This window comes from Phodopus roborovskii, unplaced genomic scaffold (assembly GCF_943737965.1).
Source record: "Phodopus roborovskii unplaced genomic scaffold, PHOROB, whole genome shotgun sequence".
Taxonomy (NCBI): domain Eukaryota; kingdom Metazoa; phylum Chordata; class Mammalia; order Rodentia; family Cricetidae; genus Phodopus; species Phodopus roborovskii.
In genome coordinates this window covers 3,548,758-3,569,474 of record NW_026126540.1, presented here as the reverse complement: position 1 = coordinate 3,569,474, position 20,717 = coordinate 3,548,758, and the positions used below count along the sequence as shown (strand labels likewise).

The 20,717-nt window shown below is 38.7% G+C and overlaps 1 protein-coding gene across 1 annotated transcript in view; it reads right to left on the bottom strand.

Moving 5' to 3' along the window:
- The window catches only part of Schip1 (schwannomin interacting protein 1), a 733,733-nt gene that overhangs the window by 420,382 nt on the left and 292,634 nt on the right, over nt 1–20,717 (bottom strand). The gene's annotated exons all lie outside the window — the stretch shown is intronic.

The following is a 20,717-nucleotide window of genomic DNA, read 5'->3' as shown; positions in this document are numbered from 1 at the left end:
TTTTCTTATGTATGAACACCAAGCAAAGTAAACTGATGAGTTTGGATAAATGAAAATCAATACAACTGAAAAGGCCTCTTTCATCCAATTGATTCAAGCTCAGTGGATAATAGCACAGCAGAAAGCAAGATGGTGTTAACGTGGCCTGGCACAAATCCTATTTACAGGAATTACAGTAATCGAGTCAAAGCATGAGAGGATTTAATAGACCACAATGAACTCTTTACTGTGGAGTTTTACACATGTTGTTAATATGGTTAATATCATCATACTATTTGAACTTCAATGAGGCAAGATAATGCTTCACAGTACGAATATTATTTTTCAAAATCTAGGATGTTGGAATAGCAAAATGTAACTTCAAGTTAAGAAAGGCATATTGTTGGAGTTGGAAGGAATTACTTTATAGAAGAAGAAACAGGAATTGCCAGAGTCATTATTTGTTGCTCAAGGTGGCATAGCAACTTGTTGGCTTAGTTCCCCACAATGTACAGGATTGACAGCATAGTGTTATTTTCTTTTTTGTTATACACACCAGTTAGGGGATACTGGAGTAAGTACACAGGCTGTGAGAGATGAAGCAGCAGAAAAACATGGCAGCTGGTTGCTAGACTGGATTCTCTCCTTGTCACTACACTTTCAGAAATTCCAGTGGCAGAAATAAGCCATATATTTATAGTTTCCTAGTATACAGGATCAACAGATCCTAGTCACTCTGGGACAAGACAATCACTACCAAACACTACATGGCAGCCTTCTTGCATCTTTGATCTCTCATGTGCATTGTCTCCTTTGTCTAGATTGTCCTTTGAGTCCCTCTCCACAGAACACTCACCAAGAACCATCACAAAGTCCCCTCGGGGTTACTTATGTTCAGAGTTATTAGGTAGGCTTTATTTCATCTTCCCTTGGCTCTTTGTTGGTTATCTCCATAGCCACACTGACTAATACAACAAATTTCCTTTGGGGACTTTAACTGGTGGGGTTGGGACAGAACTGACCTCAGGGTCATTTTTCTGGGATGCACCCTTGTTGAATCAAGCCAGCTTGTGAGTCTCATCTCCCAAGCCACAGCAGGTGTTCAGACAAAAGCAGAGAAGAGGAGAGACTCTTAAAACAGACAAAAAATTGTTTAGAAACTGCCTCTTATGACAGACCATGATAAAGTGAGGAAGTATTACAGAACTGGCAGTCTTGCTTTGTAGCCATGATTGTGGCTCCAGGAGTCAGCAGGAGGAGATGTTGGGTGCTGGGATCTGATATGGCATCCCGAGTTGCTTTTCTAGTGTTGCCATGGAAAAGTGAACAAGCCATGTGACTTAATGTCTTCATGAAATCCTCCCCTGTCCTAATCTCTTCATGTAAAGCCATCCCTGCCCTTGGGTTCCATTGCAGTAACAATCTGATTTTAACTTAATTATGACTTTAAAGAGAACACATCTAAGTGCAGTTCCAGTCTATGTGCTGGGATCTAGCCTCAAATATTTCTGGTTTTGTTCTGTAAGCTAATGAATTAACTTTGCTCTGGGGTCTAGTCTCTCTAAAATTTTCACTCAGTGTCATTTTCATGGAAACATTCCTCTGTATACAGTTCTTTCAGATTTGTTAAATACAAATTTCAGGTAGTGCTAAAATAATTTGTTCAGATGTCAACCTTCTCTACTAGGTTGTATGTGGACTTCCCCAGGTGAGGCTGTTACTTTTATCTCTAACTCTAGCCCCTTAGGTTCTGATGTGCACTGTGTAAAAGGGTGTCAATAATTGTCAAATGAATAAAAAGCTGATTTATTATTAGGTCTAAAAATATCAGAAAAGTGGGAAGCCTTTCAGTCTTAATTTTGCCTCTCTGGATTAGTATTTTCTGAGCTATAACCTTAAGAAGATTCCAACCGAACCTCTGAGCCCTGAGCTCAGTATTATTCCCCCACTGCAAGACCCAGGAGACAAAGAACAGTAGCAATGGAAAGCAGGGAGACTCTAGGAAGAGCAAGAATATGAATAGCAAACATGCCCAATTCTGTGTTTTCAGAGGCCACGTGCCTTCATTATATGCTGCATAATAAACCCGAGAGAAGAGAGACTATCATCTTTTCTCAGCATTGTCAAAGTGATTTTAGATGCCAAAGTTTAGAACAATGATGAGTGTACTTTCAGAAACAGAAAATTATTCCACAGAATCTCTGATACTCGTGGAAATGTGTTAAAGTCTTTTTGTTTTTTTTTTCTTTTTTTAAGCTCTTGGTTTCCTGCACTTCCCAAAGGAAATGTGGTTTCTCTGGGGCTAGCAACTCTCTCTCTCTCTCTCTCTCTCTCTCTCTCTCTCTCTCTCTCTCTCTCAAAATTGGATAAAATGATGATTCGGAGCTTTTTTCTTTCTTAACTTTTGAACTCACAAGGGTTAAAGATTAATTCCCTAGTGGCATTTCACCATCACTTATCAAGTTCAGATGTCATGAACCATTTTTCTTCAATGGACACATTCTCTGAGCAATTCTCTCTCTATGCTTTCCACTGAAGGTGAGTTTGGCTTCAGTCCAAGAACCTCGTTTACTACCTATTACAAGCAGCTAATACAACCATCCCAAACCATTAACTCAAAAAAAAAAAAAAAGCTAGCTGCCTGTTAGGAGGTTAAACTAAATGTGTAACTTTATATAGTCATCTTTTTTTTTCTGGAGTCAAAGAAAAAAAAAATGAGCCAAGAGGTGACAGCTGAGCCCTAGAGCTTTCTGATCCCTGGCCTGCCAGCTGGAATTGACTTCCTGGAGTGTGGAGTGCAGGTAGTTTGGCTTGGGGGGATGTAACTCTTGAGAGTGGCTTAGGGATTCTTTATGAGCTGGGAAGGTAGCCTGGGAAGATGTGGATCTTTTTCAAGAGAGGGTTGGATGTGGTGGAGAAAGAGGGCTTTGTACACAGTCCTGAGAAAGGACAGTTACTAGAGAGAACAAGAGTAATACAAATGGAACAATGCTTAGTCATACAAATGGATTCACTTGCCAGAAACTAGCCTGAGTTCATGTCATAATATTTTAAATCTCTTTTGGGTTATTTCTCCAGAACTCTATAGTACTTTGTAAACACATGTGAGATAATGTGCTCTTTGAAAAGTGTTTGGTGTGTTTATACATACATATGCCTGCCATATGTGTATGGGTTCACATGTATGCATTTGCATGTGTGGGGTAAGAGGACAAACTTGGATGTTATCCTAAGGTTTTGTCCACATGTGCTTTTGATAGGTTGTCTCACTGGCCTAGCTCTCGCTGATTATCCTAGGGCAGGTGGCGAGCAAACTTCAAGGACCTGTATGTCCTGATTCCCTATTGCCAGTGTTATAAGCATGTGACACCATGCCCAGATTTCTAACATGGCATCTACGAATTGAACTCAGGTCTTCATGGTTGCACAATAAGGGCATTACTGGCTCTGCTATCTCCCTGGATTGATAAAAATGTTAACACACCCTTCATAGAAGGTATCCTTAAAGGTTTTACAAATAATAGCTAAGTTCATTTTGAAGTGCAATATATTTTGATGTCAACTGTATATTAAGAGGCCTGGGCAGATGGCTCAGAGGTTAAAGTACTTCCCATGCAAGCATGGGAACCTGAGTTTGATTTCCTAGATGTACATATGCTCTGGTGGGCATGGTGACCTACTTGTAATTTGAGCCTCAGAAATGTAGAGATGGGGACTCCCAGAGCACACTTATCAGCAAAACTAGACAAACGTGTGAGTTCTGATTTCATTGAGATATCTTAATGTAAGGCATGAAGAGGAAGAGATACTATTATTCCTGACATGAACCTCAGGCTTTCATATACATACACTTGTACACTCATTACACACACATACACACACAGAGAGAGAGAGAGAGAGAGAGAGAGAGAGAGAGAGAGAGAAGATTTTTCCCTTTGTGTGTCTATTTTAGTGCTGAATCAATATCTAATACATGCCATTTAGAATAAAATACCAATAACACTAATCATTCCCTTTAGAGCTTTTTTCATTTTTTATTAAAGACTCTACAACTAAGATCTCTTGTACACACAGTTCACCTCATATCTGCTTACAAAAAAATTTCCAAAGTGTTGCACCAATTTTGCAAATTTTTCACCCCTACTTATGTATCCACATCCATCCATCATTTGTCCATCCAAGTATGCATGCATCCATCCATTTACCCACTCATCCATCCATCTATCTATCCATCAATCCATTTATCTAGCTATCTATCTGAAAAAGGAGAAATATAATAAAAATTATTAAGAATGTACAACACAAAGACATTCATCATGTTTGTTCACCAAGTCATCTCTTCATACAGTTAGCATGCATCATTAATACAACACAGAATACATTCTAATTGGTGGATCATGATCACCAATTAGATGAACCATTATTCTAGGAAATATCCTGATTATTAAAGCAACATTTCTTAATAAGAAAGTTGACCTAATTGCAAGTGTTATCATAAGTAGCCATATCCAGTAAATGTAAAAATGAATATAAAAGGAAATAGTGGTGCCTGCCTTGCAAGCTTTTAAATTTTTTTGTTATTGACTCTTATTAAAAATTATTAATCAAAATTATATAGATGGTTTAGTTTTGCCACTTTAATTGTGTAAAGTCAACCAAATAATCAAAAAGTATGTGAAGAAGATGTAACTTTCACAATCCTTCTTGGCATGCTGGTTTCTAACAATTTTTAAATAAAAGAAATAAAAGTTGTGATCTTTACCTTTTCTTTTTTTATGCTTAGCTTTGTGAAGATACATACCCAGAGATCAATACACTCAGCAGTTTTCTTACTCATATTTTCAAGGTCACAGTCTATGCAAATTGGACTGTGTGGTTTTGTATAGAAAAATGCCCATCAAGATCTTAATGAATCATTTTATGAAGTGAGGTGTTTCACTCCAACTCTCATTTCCCGACTTGCCTACCCTTTTCTGTACTCTCTGCTTTCCATCATGTTCTAAACAATGAATATAATTACACAGAATATCAGTGTGAGGTGAGGTATAAAGTTAGGTTTTCTTAAGATCTTTTTTTTTTTTTCAATGAAGGGAACTCTCTGGGGCTTTAGCACATTTACTCAGCTATGAATTTTGCTCATCTTTCCAAATCAAAGTGTAAAAATTTCTTGTAGCCATATAACTGAAAAGATCAATTTATCTGATTATCTTTAAAATGAAGCCCATTATTCTCTCTTATCATTTTCGCAACATGGAATAAAGAAGCACAGGAACACTTAATTCCTTACATTAAACAGTTCCTCTAAGTCTCACCATATTCACAGGACTGAAACAGACAGAAATGGTGAGGTGATATCCCTCAAATCGACTTCTGTGCAGAGATAGAAAGTAGCAGGAGATAACTGAGGTTCAGGGGAGACACGAGGAGACATAGGGTAATCAGACATGTAGAACCAAAGAAAGGAAGCTATGAGGCAAAATATAAATTAATATAAATGAGTTAAGTTATAAGAACTAATGGGACAAGTCTAAGCTTTCATAATTAATAAGAAGTCTCCATGTTGTTATTTGTGGGCTGGAAGTCCCACGAGAAATTTTACCATATTCCCCAGTTGGTATTTCCTCTCTGCAAAAAACCTCATGTCACATGTCTACAGGTATTCTATATTAATCTCCTAAGCAGTTCTCAGTCTAATGTAAAGTTGGCAATCAAAGTTAGCCATATCTGTTGTTTGGGACTCTCCACCCTGCCTATATTTCTTTGCTGAGCTATATTTGCAGTGTGATGGTGGAAAAGACTTCAGATATGAAATAAAAGCTATAGACATTAGGATTCAACTTATTGTTATTGTTGCATCACATTGACTAACATCTTGATGGTGCTAACTGAACTCAGTTTCAACACCTGTGAAATGGGTTCCTCCAACCCATAGGACTTGCATAGCATACTGACCCTGTCTTTGTTCCTTAGCTGTTCTGTGACTCTAGCTAGGTTTATACTCTTTTATGAGGCATGGCTATAATTCCTTAGTGTTTCAGAAACCATAAAACATAATGCCATTTTCCTGTATTGTCTAACATCCCTGGCCATCTGTGGGTACAATCTGTCCGGTTCAGATCTGTGTAGATGAAGTCTTCCAGTCATACAGAGCATACAATGATCAGCCCTGGCCTAAGGTTTACCTATAAAGATATATCCACCTTCCCTAGACAGTGTCTTAGTGAATGAGAGTCCTTAGAGAAACCAGTATCCTAGCTAGAACAGAAAAATGCATTCTAATTGTGCCCTCCAAAAATTAAAGAACACTTATATGAGGCATTTAAAAATTAATATCTCGATACTGGAAAAAATCAAATACTTAAATTCATTGTTGTGGTCATATGGGAAACAAGGGTGATGAATTTGAGCTAGGATGTGTGTGGGCTGGAAACTCTGTGCCTAAGGATGTTTACAGGGTGTTTTACATTTGTAATTTGCTTGTGCATTTCTTTAGTGGATCCATATAGTGGGTCTCTAAGATACACAGTCCAGGTATAATTATGATGCCCATTCCACAGGTGAGAAAAAAAAGGCTCAAAAAGACAAAGTAAATGTTGTGGCATAAGATTTTTAATAACCTTTACATTCTGTATTATTTTTTTCCCCTCTTGCTTTGATAGTGGAACAAATCTGCTCTAAGACATACATTGAGACTTTGGGGCACTTCTTTGTATAATTATTTTCACAGTGAGATTAGGTGAGCCAGGGTACCATTCCCAAAAAGGGGCATATAAGTGAGAATATATAGGGCTCAAATCAAAATCCACCCGTATTTTCAGTATCAACTCTTCCTACTCCTACTTGGTTGTCTTGGTCTTCTAGCCATTTTTTTCTTTTATTTATTTTTCTTTCTTTCTTTCTTTCTTTCTTTCTTTCTTTCTTTCTTTCTTTCCCATAGCATCCCACATGCTCTAGGCAAAACTCTTCTCAGCTCTGCCCTTCACTGAGTGTTTATAATGCAATCCCAACTTGTGCAGAGAAGTAAGAGCTTGAAAACATCACCATGATGTTTGCAAAGTTAGGTATTTGTTACCTTTTCAAATGAAATGATTTTGATCTAGAAATTGTGACAGAGGATGAATTTGCAGGTCACTGTGTTGAAGGAGAGAACAGATGTGGTCTGAAACTGGATTTGTGTAGTAAGCACCACACTTCTGTTCTGACTGTGACTGAGAAGGTGTTGAGGACAGTGGCTAATAAAGATTAGCAAATGACATTTCACCACCATAAACCGAAGATATATAGCATATGTCTTATGAAAATGTTCCCTTTTGCCCTGAGTCCTACTTGGTTTCAAAAGCCTTAGCTTCTATGAAGACATAGCAACACAATGCATGGTTTAGGGCCCCACAGTGAGTGGCACTTTTGGTGCTTACATTCAGGCCGTAGAATCCACTGATGAAACACTGCTCATTTCTTATGCTTCACAGCATCACTTAATCATAAATTTATGATGTGAATCCCTTGCTGTGATTTTTACTGTCAGTCAAAAACATGGTCATGTAGAGCACTCCTGAATGTGGGACACTCTATTAGCACAGGGAGGGCAAGGATACTTCTATATTAAGTAGAGCAATTCATTGAACTGGAAGCCTTGAACTGTTCATTAAAAACGAGTCTGTTCTTGTCAATGAGAAAGATGTAAAAGCTCACTAGTAAGCAACTTTGATTATTGATCACTAAAGGCACATTCTTGCCCACTCCCAATGCCACATAGGCCCAAGTTTCCCTTTTTGTTTTGACCACAGAGATAATTTCTAACACACTCATCTCCTTCCTTCTTCTTCCCTTTCTTTCTTCCTTTCAAACCCACTTTTGTTTCATCATTACCATAGACAACAACTTACTTCCAAGATTGGTAAACTCAATCAATTTCTAAAAGGTTAGTTGACCCCAAGGCCCAAAGCCCCAAGGCCATTACTTGTTTGAAGTTAACACCTCCATGGCATTGGACAAATCACTTTAAACCAACAGCAGTTTGAAATGTACCTATCTACATAATTAATGAAATACTTAAGTTTAATTTAGTATCCATGTGCTTATTTCTTACTTTATTAAATGGAAAATGACATGCAGAGTGCCTTTTCTTTTTCCAAGTAGAAAAACATATCTTGAGAAATGCTATAATATGGGACTGAAAGGAATTCTGACTCCTATTATTAAAGTATTTTTCTTCATTATTGTAATGTCTTTGGGCCTTTTGAAATCCCAGGCTTCATTTGCAAATACACAATTAAATGACTATTGACTTCAATTTGTCTATATCTGTAATAAAAAGGGGAGGACAAAGAGATACAGAGCTTTGCTCCTTGCTAAGGAAGCCTCCTCTTTTGTTCTACATTTATTATCAGTTCTCCTGCTTGAGTTTACTGCCTTGCAAATGGCTTTGGTTCAGTTTTCAGGCTTATGTTCTTATCCAAGATCTACACACCATTTTACAAGTGGAGTCAAGAGAGGTACATTAGATTAATGTAGACTGGGCAGGTCCTGAACTTGTGGTATTTGACCTGCTTCTGTCTCTTTGGTGCTGGGATTAGAAATATACCCAGCTTCTGTAGCAACTTCTGAAATGATATAATTTAGTCAACACACAGCAGTATCATTAGACACACGCTGCTACTGCAATGGCGACAGGAAGACTAGACTGAACAAGGTAAAAAGATTGCCAAAGCTTTCAATATTCACGAAGCAATTTAGAACAGTCAAAGGAAAGACTGTTATTCTGACTGAAAAGTGAGGAAATTGAGATTCCTAGAACTTACACATGCCTAGAATAATTATCTGGAGAAGTCTGGGGAATGGCAGTGGGAGCTTAGAAAATGCTCTGGGCAGTTGTTCAAACCCATGGTCTGGTTAATATTTGGTGTGGAGGAGTGGTTACTTTGGAGATCCCATTGTTTTAGATAATCTTGAATTAAACATTTATTTGCCCACCATTTCTGCCATTCCAATTTACTCATTCCACAAGTTTATCAAAGGCATTGGTGTTCATGATCCTGACTATAGGCCAGATTACTGGAATGCATGTTGAAACCTACCTAACTTGCTTTGTACAGTCTTGTGGCTCCTTAGTTCCTAGACAACTCTCCTAATGTTCCCCCATTTAGTCAGACCAGCAGCAAGGCCCTGCATGATGCTTGTCCAGCCACTCTTCAAGGAACTGAAATAGTCACTGTAGCTTCCAATCATATCAACCCAGACTAAGTAATCAATTATAGTACAGGTGGATCCTTGATAACTGGTTGCTCAACTTATTGTTTCCTCCTTTAATGTGATGCAAAACCAATACGCATTCCAGCGAAATCTTACATTGAACTTATTTATCTATTTTCTGAATCACTAGAGATTGAATGGCTTTTTAATTAGATTTTTTTTTCTGAGCTAGAGAAACATGGTGTGATATTTCTTTACCATGCTGGGCAGCAGCAATGAGCCACATTTCCCAGTCAGCCATGCAATCACCAGGGTAACTGATGGATGCTCCCCAGTGTATTGGCATGCTAAGCTTCGTTCTTTAAGACATCTTGCCTTGTAACATGCAGATCAAATTTTCAAATTATAATGAATTTATTGGGATAAAACCCATTTAAGTTAAAGAGCATCTATGTTTATCATCATGCAATTAATTATTGTTTTAATCTATAATGTTTGATAACATTATTTGTTATATGTATATTATATAAATCAATTTTATATTTGTATATATTAATATATATACATATATTATCTTTATATATAGACTATATGATACAGTGGTCTATATTTTCTGTGTCTTCTTCATATTTAGGGATTACAGTATAGCCTTATAAATGGCTACAGAATGAATGATTTAAATAATCAATATATGTGAAATGACATACTGTGTTTCATTATTAGTCAAGTATTATTAGGGCATATATATCATTCCCCATGAATTGTGAATCATAATTTTGCAGACACAAACTGTAGTGTGCCAGAAATGTTGCAAAGACAACTTTATAGCATCCCTGAAGAGATACTAGATTTTCACCAAGAATTTCTATGACGTTTACCTAAAATGGTTTTCAAGATAGCTTCCTTAGGGCACGTAATAAAATATCCATGTTTTCTCCTTACTGAGCTTCTACTAAGGCCCAAGAAGTTGTATTAGATTTTCTGTTTAATAACGTGTATGCATATGGGTATGCACTTGAAAGTTCAAGTGCTAGTGGAGGCCAGAGGCGTAAGACCAATCTGGAATCACAGTTGCAGGCAGTTGAGAGCCACCTAATGTGGATGCTGGGATCTCAAGTTGGATCCTTTGCAAGAAAGTAGAAGCTCTTAGCTTCCCAGGACTAAGAAATTTAAAAAATCATGTTATTCTATTTTCACAATAAATTTCATTTTCTCTTACAGATGAGAAAACTGAGATACTGATTAGTATCTTGCCAAAATCAATCAGGGATGTCTTTCACTGCCAATGCTTAAAACAAAACAAAAACAAAACCTCAGGTGTAGAGTTCAGCACATAAATGTCAAAAATATATTGATGATGTCAATGTGGAAACCACGGTCCTTCTATGCCTTTCTATTTATTCTTTATTCCTAGCATGTCCTGTTTTGTTCCTGTTTGCTACATACATAAGCAATGGAAAACAGACTGAACATGTACTTAATCACAGAAGTTTTTGCTCATGTGCATCTAACGACAGACAGCTCATGTGACTCTCCTCTGAAAGACACAAGTCACTTTCCATTGGTGAATTTTTTTTTAACTTCTTAGCTCACTTCTAAATGCTAAAGGGGCAAGAGGCAGGACTCTAGATTCCTTGGTGACTGAGGCAGGAGGATTTTGAATTTGAGGCTAGCCTGGGCTGCATAGCAAGATTCTAAAAAATGAAAATAAGAATGAGAGAGAGAGAGAAAGAAGAAAATGAAGAGAGTTGGCATGAAGGAAAGACGGAGGGTGGGAGGGACATTAGAGCCACTTAGTTGCATTTATGCTGTTGAGACACGTTTGTAGTCTCCCATCACCTTGTCTAGGTTTGTTTATGTGCATACAAGGCAGCATCCTCTATATTGCAGTAAATATTGTCTTTGTTGTTCTATTTTATTTTTATCTGTTTCTCACAAGGAGTGTGCCTAACACTAAGGCATATGGCCTACTAGGCTTAATTAGAAGATATCACCATAACAATATTAGCTCTGTGCGTGTGTGTGTTTGTGTGTGTGTGTGTGCATGCGCGTGTGTACACGCATTCATGCACATGTATGCTGTAGCAAAAATATTCCTTTTGCTATGATATAAAAAGGAAGGGGGTGGATAGCACACTTATTGCAGTTGAAAGAATCTGTGTGCCTGGTAGATCAGTTGGAAGTCACTGGTCTGCAGAACAAAGGTCAAGTAAGTCTAGTAAGAGATTTCACAATTTCAGTCCAATAGAATTTTTTTATATTACACCTTCACCACCTAAAAATCATATTGTTTTGATTAAATTTTGCCCTTTGATTTCCAACCTCTGTGTTGTTTTCTGTTCTCTGCATCTGTGATGATTCTATTGCCTGGGTATGGAATGTCCATCCTTCCTAATTATGAATGTAAAAGCAAATTTCCTCCTCTATAACATCACTCTTGTGTCCCCTCTGTCCTGTTTGGGGTTCATCTGTCTCATGTCACTCTACATGTGACTTGGCCTGCCTCTCTTCATTCCTCCCCTATATTAATATTTATCTTAATGCATATCTTAGAATGCAGAGTTGTAAATGCTTTCAAAATACCCATCATTGAATATAAACACTGAGTGCTTCCCTCAGAGACTCAACCCAATTAAAGTGATGGACATTTCTTTAAAGAAATGCATTAGTTTTTTGAATGATGGGACAACTAGTTTCCTCAGCTCTTCTTGTGCCAGCTGTTGCTTACACTCCATCATGTCCTCTTGGGTTATCCTGGAGCATCCCTGTGGATGTTCTTGCATATGCACATGGCTTCTCATGAGCATTCTGATTCCCTGTCTACAGATGTGTCCTGCTTCACACTTGCAGAATCGGCTGGAAATCCTCACTTTCTTAGGGGGTAACTGCCAACAAAGTAGGAGTTGCACAAATGTTTTGCCTTCCTCTCCTGTCATCCATTCTGATCTTATGTGAGATCCACATAGTCCCCTTGGAAGTACTGAGGCATTGAATGCCTTGTGACCATGCAGTTCTGTACACTGAATGGATCTCTCTGTCCCAGCTATTTATACTCGTCAATAGTCTCTGGTTTCCCTAAATGATTTAGCGTTCCTAAATTCTCTCCTAGAGGTCTATTGTTGAAGGATTAAAACTATTCAAATTCTCTCCCTCTTCTACACTCACCAGGAAACTGGATGCAAACTTTTCCCATGTGTTCCTGGGATTAGATTATGGAGTATGGTGAATTTAACTGACAGGGGCAGGGCTCATTGTCTTCTATAGATTGCATAGGTAGATCTTGTCCAAAAGGTGAAATGAAGGCAACAGAGGTGTAGATTAGTTATACCAAAACCACTTGAGCCTACTGAGGTGGCAACCAGAGCTCACCAGAGAGAATGTTTTTATTACTGTTTTCAGCATTGAGAAAAGCGACCGGCTTTACAGACCTGAGAAATCCCCCTATTATTGTTTGGATAATAAATAAAACTGGTTGCCATATATCTAGATGTTCCCAAACATGCTTTCCCAGAATGCTGAGGATTACAGAACCAGCACATGCCTGAAGATGGAATGCCTGATGGGAAAGGATCGCACTCGTAACAGTAATGACATTTCTACTATTCAAAAAGAGCAATTTGCTTTCCCAACTTCCTCCTCTCCTTATTCCTGCCTTCTAGAGGAAATCAGTCTCACCCATGAAATATTTTTGAACTAGAGGTGGCAGGTTTATGGAAGATTACACTAAATGTATTTGGTCTCCCACCAATTCCCCCAGCTCGATACTATTCATGCTAAGCATGGCTTCCAAGTCTTGAGTTGTCAGATTTTCCCATTAATTGTTAATATAACAGCAAAGTCTCCCTGGGGGCTGTGTTATTTCCTCATTTATAAAAATCACGAGGCTTTGGATAATCCCTCATTAGATCAATATTATTCTCATCAAATGATTGTAACATTGTTCATGTGAGAATGTGCTGATTAACTGTACTGGGGAAGTACCTTTCCTATACTCTGTAGATTTGTCTCCTCTGATTTATCTCCACATCCTCCTTTTGAAGATTTAGCAGCTCTGACTTGAACCAAAGTGGTCATCTCTCATTGAGACCATAGTCCTTCCCCCAGACCCCTCTAAACCATCTTCCATACTGGCATGGAGTACCCTGCTCTCTGAATTACAGATCTGACCACGTGATGACCCTGCTCTTAAATGGCTGATAGTTCCTGTGGAGGATTCAGATCAAGGACCTTTGCTTCCTTTTAGAAGAATTTTCCTCCCTTTATGGGTGTTCTTCTCAACCTCTCTTTCCTCTCAGGTGTAAGGAAGGCAGCTGGGTGTTTTGTTTCTTAATTTTGGATCTTCAGCTGTTTGTCCAGGCCAGAAACAATGGTTGCAGCTCATGCATTCTGATGAGAGGCCTCTCTTTGCTGGCCTTGTGGAGCTGTGATTCTAGCTTGCAGTGTGCTCCCATGTTTTTTTTTTTTTTTTTTTTTTTTTTTGTTTAAACACAGCCTGTTTCTGTTGTTGACAAGGAAGAACCCTTGAAAGATAGAGCTCACCATGGATTTTAGAACCGAAATTTTCTTACAGTTTCAACTATTGCTGGATCATCAATTTTTACCTGACACCAACTGCATTACCCTATCAGTCTCTGAACACAAGGATAGCCATACCATTGTTCACGCTATTTCATAAAAGAAAAACCAATCATCCATTTTCACTTATGGAACATGGCCACCTTCCACTGAAGGCCAAGGTCTGAACCTGGCTTCTGCTGCCTTTGCGATCTACTCTCAAAATAGGTGGGATTTCTCCCTAGCTGAGGCCTGTGTTTAATTATTCTTCTTAACAGTTACCATTCTCTGATCAGCCATATCTATATCTGTATCTACAACTGCATCTCTCTATCTCTCTCTCTCTCTCTCTCTCTCTCTCTCTCTATCTATCTATCTATCTATCTATCTATGGTTCCTCAAGACAGGGTCTATGACAATTTTCCTTCTTCATTATCCAAGAGACACTATGTCAGCTGGTGACTGCATTTGGCACATGTTGGTTAGGAGTTGAACATTTTGGGTTTATGTTTTAACCCTCTACTACCCCTCCCCTGTCAAGAAGCTGCTTTTTAAGTTGTTTCACTTAAAATGTGCTAACACTGATTACTTTACATTGTTAGTGCGACAGAGCAGGAAAGCAGGCAGATATGAGGTAAAGAAGTAAGATGATGTATCTTGGTAGCTGTGTCTCCTGGTTATGTAGGGAGTTACATGTGAGGTAGCCAAGGAAACTACAGTTGCATCTTGGCACTACGTGTCTCACTGTTAAAATTCCTCTTTGTAGTTAGATAACCTTAAAACATCAGCTGGGTTCTGCCTACTATGTCAAAAAATAAGGTACCAGAAAATTTTCCCAGTGCTACACATGTACAATAAACATCTTGATAAACAGGGAAGGAAAACTCAGGGTCATCTTGTACCTGTGGCCTGCACAGTATAATAAAGTGAGATGAAATCAGGAGGAATTTAACAATAATATCACAAGAGGTAGGAGGCTGCATGAAACTACTTAAAAATCTACTACACAGACACAATGAGCTATCTGACCACCATCAAGTCAACCTGCTCCATACTAATAAACTCCTTTTTACCTTGAGAAAAGCCTATATAGCTCTACAGTACTAGGCTGTGGTCAAAAGTAAGAAACAGAGACATCTATCATTTTTGCAATGGCATCTACCTATGAGTCTAGGCTGGTTTATGAGTATGTGTAATTATATATTAAAAATGTTTTTGTTCAAATATATATATATATATACATACATATATATATATACATACATACATACATATATATAACAGTCATAACTTATCTGGGGACAGGTTCAAATAACAGCATGTTAATGATGATAGAAGAGTTACATGGTATGATTGTTAGTGTGGTCCACTTGAATCTGTGGAATCAGCCATCTGGGCATTTATGTAGGGAATTTTCTTGATTGCTTTAATTGAGGTCAGGAGTCCAATAGATAGTGACTAGAACTGCTCTGTCTAGTGGAATCTTGAACTTTATAAGAATGAGAAAATGAGCAAAGCACAAGCACTCATCATTCTCTCCTTTTTGATTATCAATGCAAGGTGACAATGTGCCTTAAGCCTCTGTTGCTGTGACTTCCTGCCATGAGGGACTGGATCTTGAACTGTGAATTGAAATTGACCCTTTCTCATTAAAGTTGGTTTTGTTGGGTAATTCAACACAGCAATGTGAGAAGAAACTAAGACACACAGTAATGAATTAAGGGAAGGAAACTTTTTAAGATATTTGTTATTAGAATGAATTATAATTTCACCACAATGGGTGCATGAAAGCATATTGCTTATAACTTTGAGATACAGATCTTGGAGTCTATATAAGCACGGTGCTTAAGTCGACAAGGTACAGTGACAATCTTTGTGGGGCCACTCAGAAATGATGGCAAAAGAAAAACAGAACCTTGTTTCTACAGTCTAGCCCATCTAGCTTGGCTTGATGAGAGCTGTTCTTTGGAGAAGACTGAGTGGAATTAAGGGTTTGGTGGCCTGGGGTGGAGGGTCCCTGGTGCTCAGCAGGTTTCTATTTGGTACCTCTGAATATAAGATCAAGGTTCAGTATCAGTTTTCCTAGAAAGTGAGGGATCATGTGATGATCAGAATTTCTCAGCCAGGCTCCTACAGGTCTAAGAGTTCTAAGGAATTCTGCAGGAATGAAAGGGGAAAGCTTGGATTTCATCTCAGCCTCTTGTTTAACATCTATATATGTGAAATTACATTAAGGTTATTTATTAATGCTTAGGGTGGATATTAATCTCCACAATCAAGAATGAGAATAAACACTAACGTAGTACTTATTGTGTACTAGACTTTTTTTCTAAGCCTTTTTTTTACATTTATCAAATTGATCTACTTTAAGAACAACTCCTGAGAAGCACTGATATTATCTACTCTTTACAGTTAAAGAAACTGAACTGTTAAACAATTTTCCCAGGATAATACATCCTGTAGGAAGTAAAGCTTGGGTTTGAAGCAAAGCAATTTGGCTCCATTAATGGTTCATAATACCTATGCCACACCATGTCTCATGGTTATCATTCCTGCTCAAAGTTAGCAACTTGGTCTCATCTTTAAATATTTATTTTATAAAACTAACCTTTAATTACAAATTATCATCCATTATAAGGCTGCTTTTGATCAAGAACTCAGGCTTATTACCTTTCAACAAAGGGCAAGTAAGAGAATGACTTTGGTTTTCCTTAGCAGATATTTGAAAGACAAACAAGGATCAGTTTTTCTTCTCTGCTTTTTTCTTTCCTTTCACATTAACTGATTATCTTTCATAGACTAGGAACTGAGCTAGGCAGTGAAGACGAGATTTGAAATCACAGTTACTGACACCAAAGATCTCAGCTCTGAGTGAAATGAGTACCCATAAGCCACAGAATATATTTTGGTACACACATTGGCAAGTATGGTATGCCAAAAAAGAAAGAGACAAAAAAATCTAGAAGAGGAAGACTTACATATTAGAAAATGGTTACTGAGGACTTTGGCACATAGTAAATGGAGAGGTAAAACAGATAAGTACAGAACGGTTTAACGAATCAAGAGAGGCTCACTTGAGCTAATAATACATATTCACAGGCATGTGGGTGACAGGTACCACAGTATTCTTGAGACTCTTCAATAGTGGGCATGTTGGAAAAGCTAGGAGATAGCAGGGCTATTCCCACAATTGGTGCAAAAGAAAAGTAAGGACCTATTAAGGGGAAACCCTCTTATTCTAAAGATTTTGGATTTTGTCCTCAAGACAATGAAGAACAGTATGGATCTAGCAAAGGACTATAGGAGACATGAATGGAAAGAATAAATAATATTTTAATAAAATCCATAGAGTTGAATATCTGTAATCTGAGGCTAGAATTTGGAAGGAGTTGGTCATATTCATGTTATTTACATTAGAGCTCCTTAGAGTTGCTCCATCTCTGAAGTTTAGACACCTGCTGTGTGCCAGTGCTACATGCCACAGTGGGTAGCAAGCAACAGCCTCACTTTTACCAGAGCTCCCCTTACTGGACACCTAGGCCATGGCCACTCACACGACAAAAGCACTGATGTTCTCAGGGTTAGGTCTTGCACAGCTGATCCTGAGTCCCACCTTTCTTTGTTTCCTATAATTTGGTCAAAATAAACTTTACCTTCCAAGTTTAAGGCCCAATTATAATATTGAAATATTTATAAGCTTTACCCCAAATTAATCATTTTAGCTAGCAAATTTGAAGAGAAAAAGTAAGAAGATAAAAATCCCTGTAGGTGGGTGAAACAGGAAAAGAACAGGGCTAGTGTTGAACACCTACCATGGAGACAGAGTCTCTATTGGCTTCTCTCAAGCCCTTATTATAGCTTGAACCTCCAACACTGCACAAGGCCAGTATTCTTCATACGTTTCTGATAAAGAAAGCAAGGGATATAAAAGTGACTATGGTTCCAAGGGTAGGTACTGATGGGATGCCTGCTCAGTTGCACTTAACAGCAATGCCTACACTTACTGCTGGCCATGCAGTTTATCTTAAAAGAATTGAGGAGAGCAAGAAAAGAGTTACCATAAGAGAGGGAGTCATTATAGGCTTTAAGAAAAATCTGGCACTAGGGAAATGTCCAGAAACCTACAAGGATGACCCCAACTAACAATCTAAGCAATAGTGGAGAGACTACCTAAAATGCCCTATCCTGATAATGAGATTGATGACTACCTTATATGCCCAGTAGCTGCTGGAAGCAAAAGCAGACACCCACAGCTAAACACTGAGGCAAACTCATGGAATCCGATTGCAGAGAGGGAGAAGTGAAGAGCAGAGGGGTTAAGACTAGACTGGAGAAAGCCATAGAAGCAGCTGACCCAAACAAGGAGGAGCTCAGGGACCCCAGACTGATAGCTGTAAAAATAGCTTAAGACCAACTCAGACAGTCCCCTTGAATGTGGGTGTTCTTAGGAGAACAGGGCAGTCTATGGGGGCCTCTGGTAGTGGATCAGTATTCATCCCTAGTATAGGAATGGACTTCGGGAGCCCATTCCACATAGGGGGATACTCTCTCAGCCTAGACACATGGGGAATGGCCTAGGCCCTGCCCTAAATGATATGACAGATTTTGAAGACTCCCCATGGAAGGCCTCATCCTCCCTGGGGAGGAGAAAGAGGATGAGATGGGGGTTGGGGAGGGCAGAGGATGGTACAGGAACTGGGATTGATATGTAAAACAGGCTTGTTTCAAATTTAAATGAAAAAAAATATTTAAAAAAAATTGGAAAAACATAAAGCTATTTCATTCCCAACCATGCATGGGTGTGTGACAAGTTCCAGCTTGAGTTGCTGGTCACCAGTGTTAATCAAATTACTCACACTTGTTCAGGGTTACAATGGGTGTTACTCCTGTGATGAGTTTGTAGCTCCTACATCCTCTCAGTTCACCCTCATTTCCTGACTGAAGCCTTCAGCTGGGCTGTTGGATCCCATCAGTTAACACTCAAGCTTAGGACTTTCTTATCATGCACAGGGGAATCAGCCTGTTCTTTTACCACTTGGTCTGGCTGCCTGTATCTCCTGCTGGGGGACACCATTCAGCAAGCTGAAGCTGAGTTTAGTTTCATAGAATTCTTACACCCACATGCCCCTCAAATATCTTCAAGGATTGTGAGCTTGTTGGGATAGAATGTCACACTTGTTTAGTGTGAGGAGTTTGACACATTTGATCTATGGAGATAACAACCCCCAGAGTGGCATTTATGTGGCATAAGTGAATACCACACAGTTTTATTAGCATGTACAAAGCACTCAGAATGATCAAAACCATATTTTTATGCACAAGGTCTGAAGGAATGTTCTTCCTTTATGAATGAACCTTGGAACTGTGAAGAGCCTAAGGCAGAGAGCTCTTCACCCACCTTTCTGGGTTTACATTTAATCATCTTGAAGGTCCTAGAAGTCCAAGGAGGCATGCTAAGGCAAGAATACGCAAAGTATCACCTAAAGTCAGAAAAGTTACAGCCCTGAGTTTTGGAATGGGAGCTAGCTGTGTCCCTTCAGACTTGGGAAAATGCTTGGGACTTGTTTTGAATTGCCCGTTGCTTTGGTATGTTTTGATAGCTGAATACATAAGGAAGTCATGATAATAACAGTTTATAAAGAATATCAACTCAAGCATTCTGTGAAACTATGCAGCCTATAAAAAACATCAAATGCATAGTGTGTAGAACGTTTCATTTAGCCTACACAGCAATCTTGTTCTTTGTTGTTGAGACTGTATCTCCTTAGATTAGGCTTGCTGGTTTAAATTCACCAGCCAAAGTTGACCTCAATTGAGGATGTTCTTGCCTTAGCCAGAAAGCTGGGATTATCAGCAGGTGTGATCATGCCTGGCTACAGCCTTGTTCATGAATGTAACTTTTATTTACATAACAAAAAACTCTGAAGCTTCAAGAAGATATGTGATTTATCAAGGCTCTAACTAGCATCAAGGTACATAGTCCGCTCTTGAGTAATGATTGACTGTCCCTGATACACAGATATATAAGGTGACTTGCCACCCACAGTCACAGAGTGACTGACTCTAGGCCACCAAAGCTGAATGAATCCATGAGCACTACCTATTCCCTTCTCATCTCACAGCTTGAAGAAAAATTGGCATGGCAGCAGAGTGTTACCCAAAGCCCAGCTATTTTTTTTGTCATACTTAAGGGAATGGGGGAATGCGAGTAATGAGCAAACAAAGAATGACATGTTTGTTTTGTTTTTTAAGTTTTCCTTTATTTTTATCGATGCTTGTGGACACCTGTGTGTGGATGCCCATGGGGAACAGAAGAGGGCATCTGATTCCCTGTGGCTGATTTTACAGGCATTGGTCAGTGTGGGTGCTGGGAACTGAACTTGGATTCTCTCCTAAAGCAGTGACCGTTTTTAATTGCTGATCCATCTGTTCACCTTTTATACTATTGTTTGACTGCCCCACAGCTGATGGGAGATACCTTTCCATAAATATGTTTCTCTTATTAATGAATAAAGCACTGTTGGCCAATAGGAAGACAAGGAGGATTCTGGGAGAGGTAGTAGGAGATTTAAAATGTAAGACTAAGAGAGCAGAGGTTTGGATCATCTCTCCGGTAAGATAAGACCATGTGGAGATACTTAGATTGATAGAAATAGGTTAATATTTAAGACAGAGCTAGCCAATAAGAAACGCTAGTAACAGGCCAACAGCATTATATCTAATATAGCATCTCTGTGTTATTTGGGGCTGACGGCGGCTGTGGGACCAGGCTGTGGGGAAATCGCTCTGAACACACAGCCATTCCCAACCATCTACTCTTCAGTCTGTTTCTCACTACTCCACAAGTAGGGCTAGAAAGAAATTCAATTCCCTGTTCTTCTTCCCTTTGAGAGTAAAGATGGCATCTTAGACAATGATCTGTGAGGACAGCCTCCTGAAGAGGCTCAGAAAAAGTTGTCTCATTGTAAAAAGAGAAATGAATGTGGGAATCT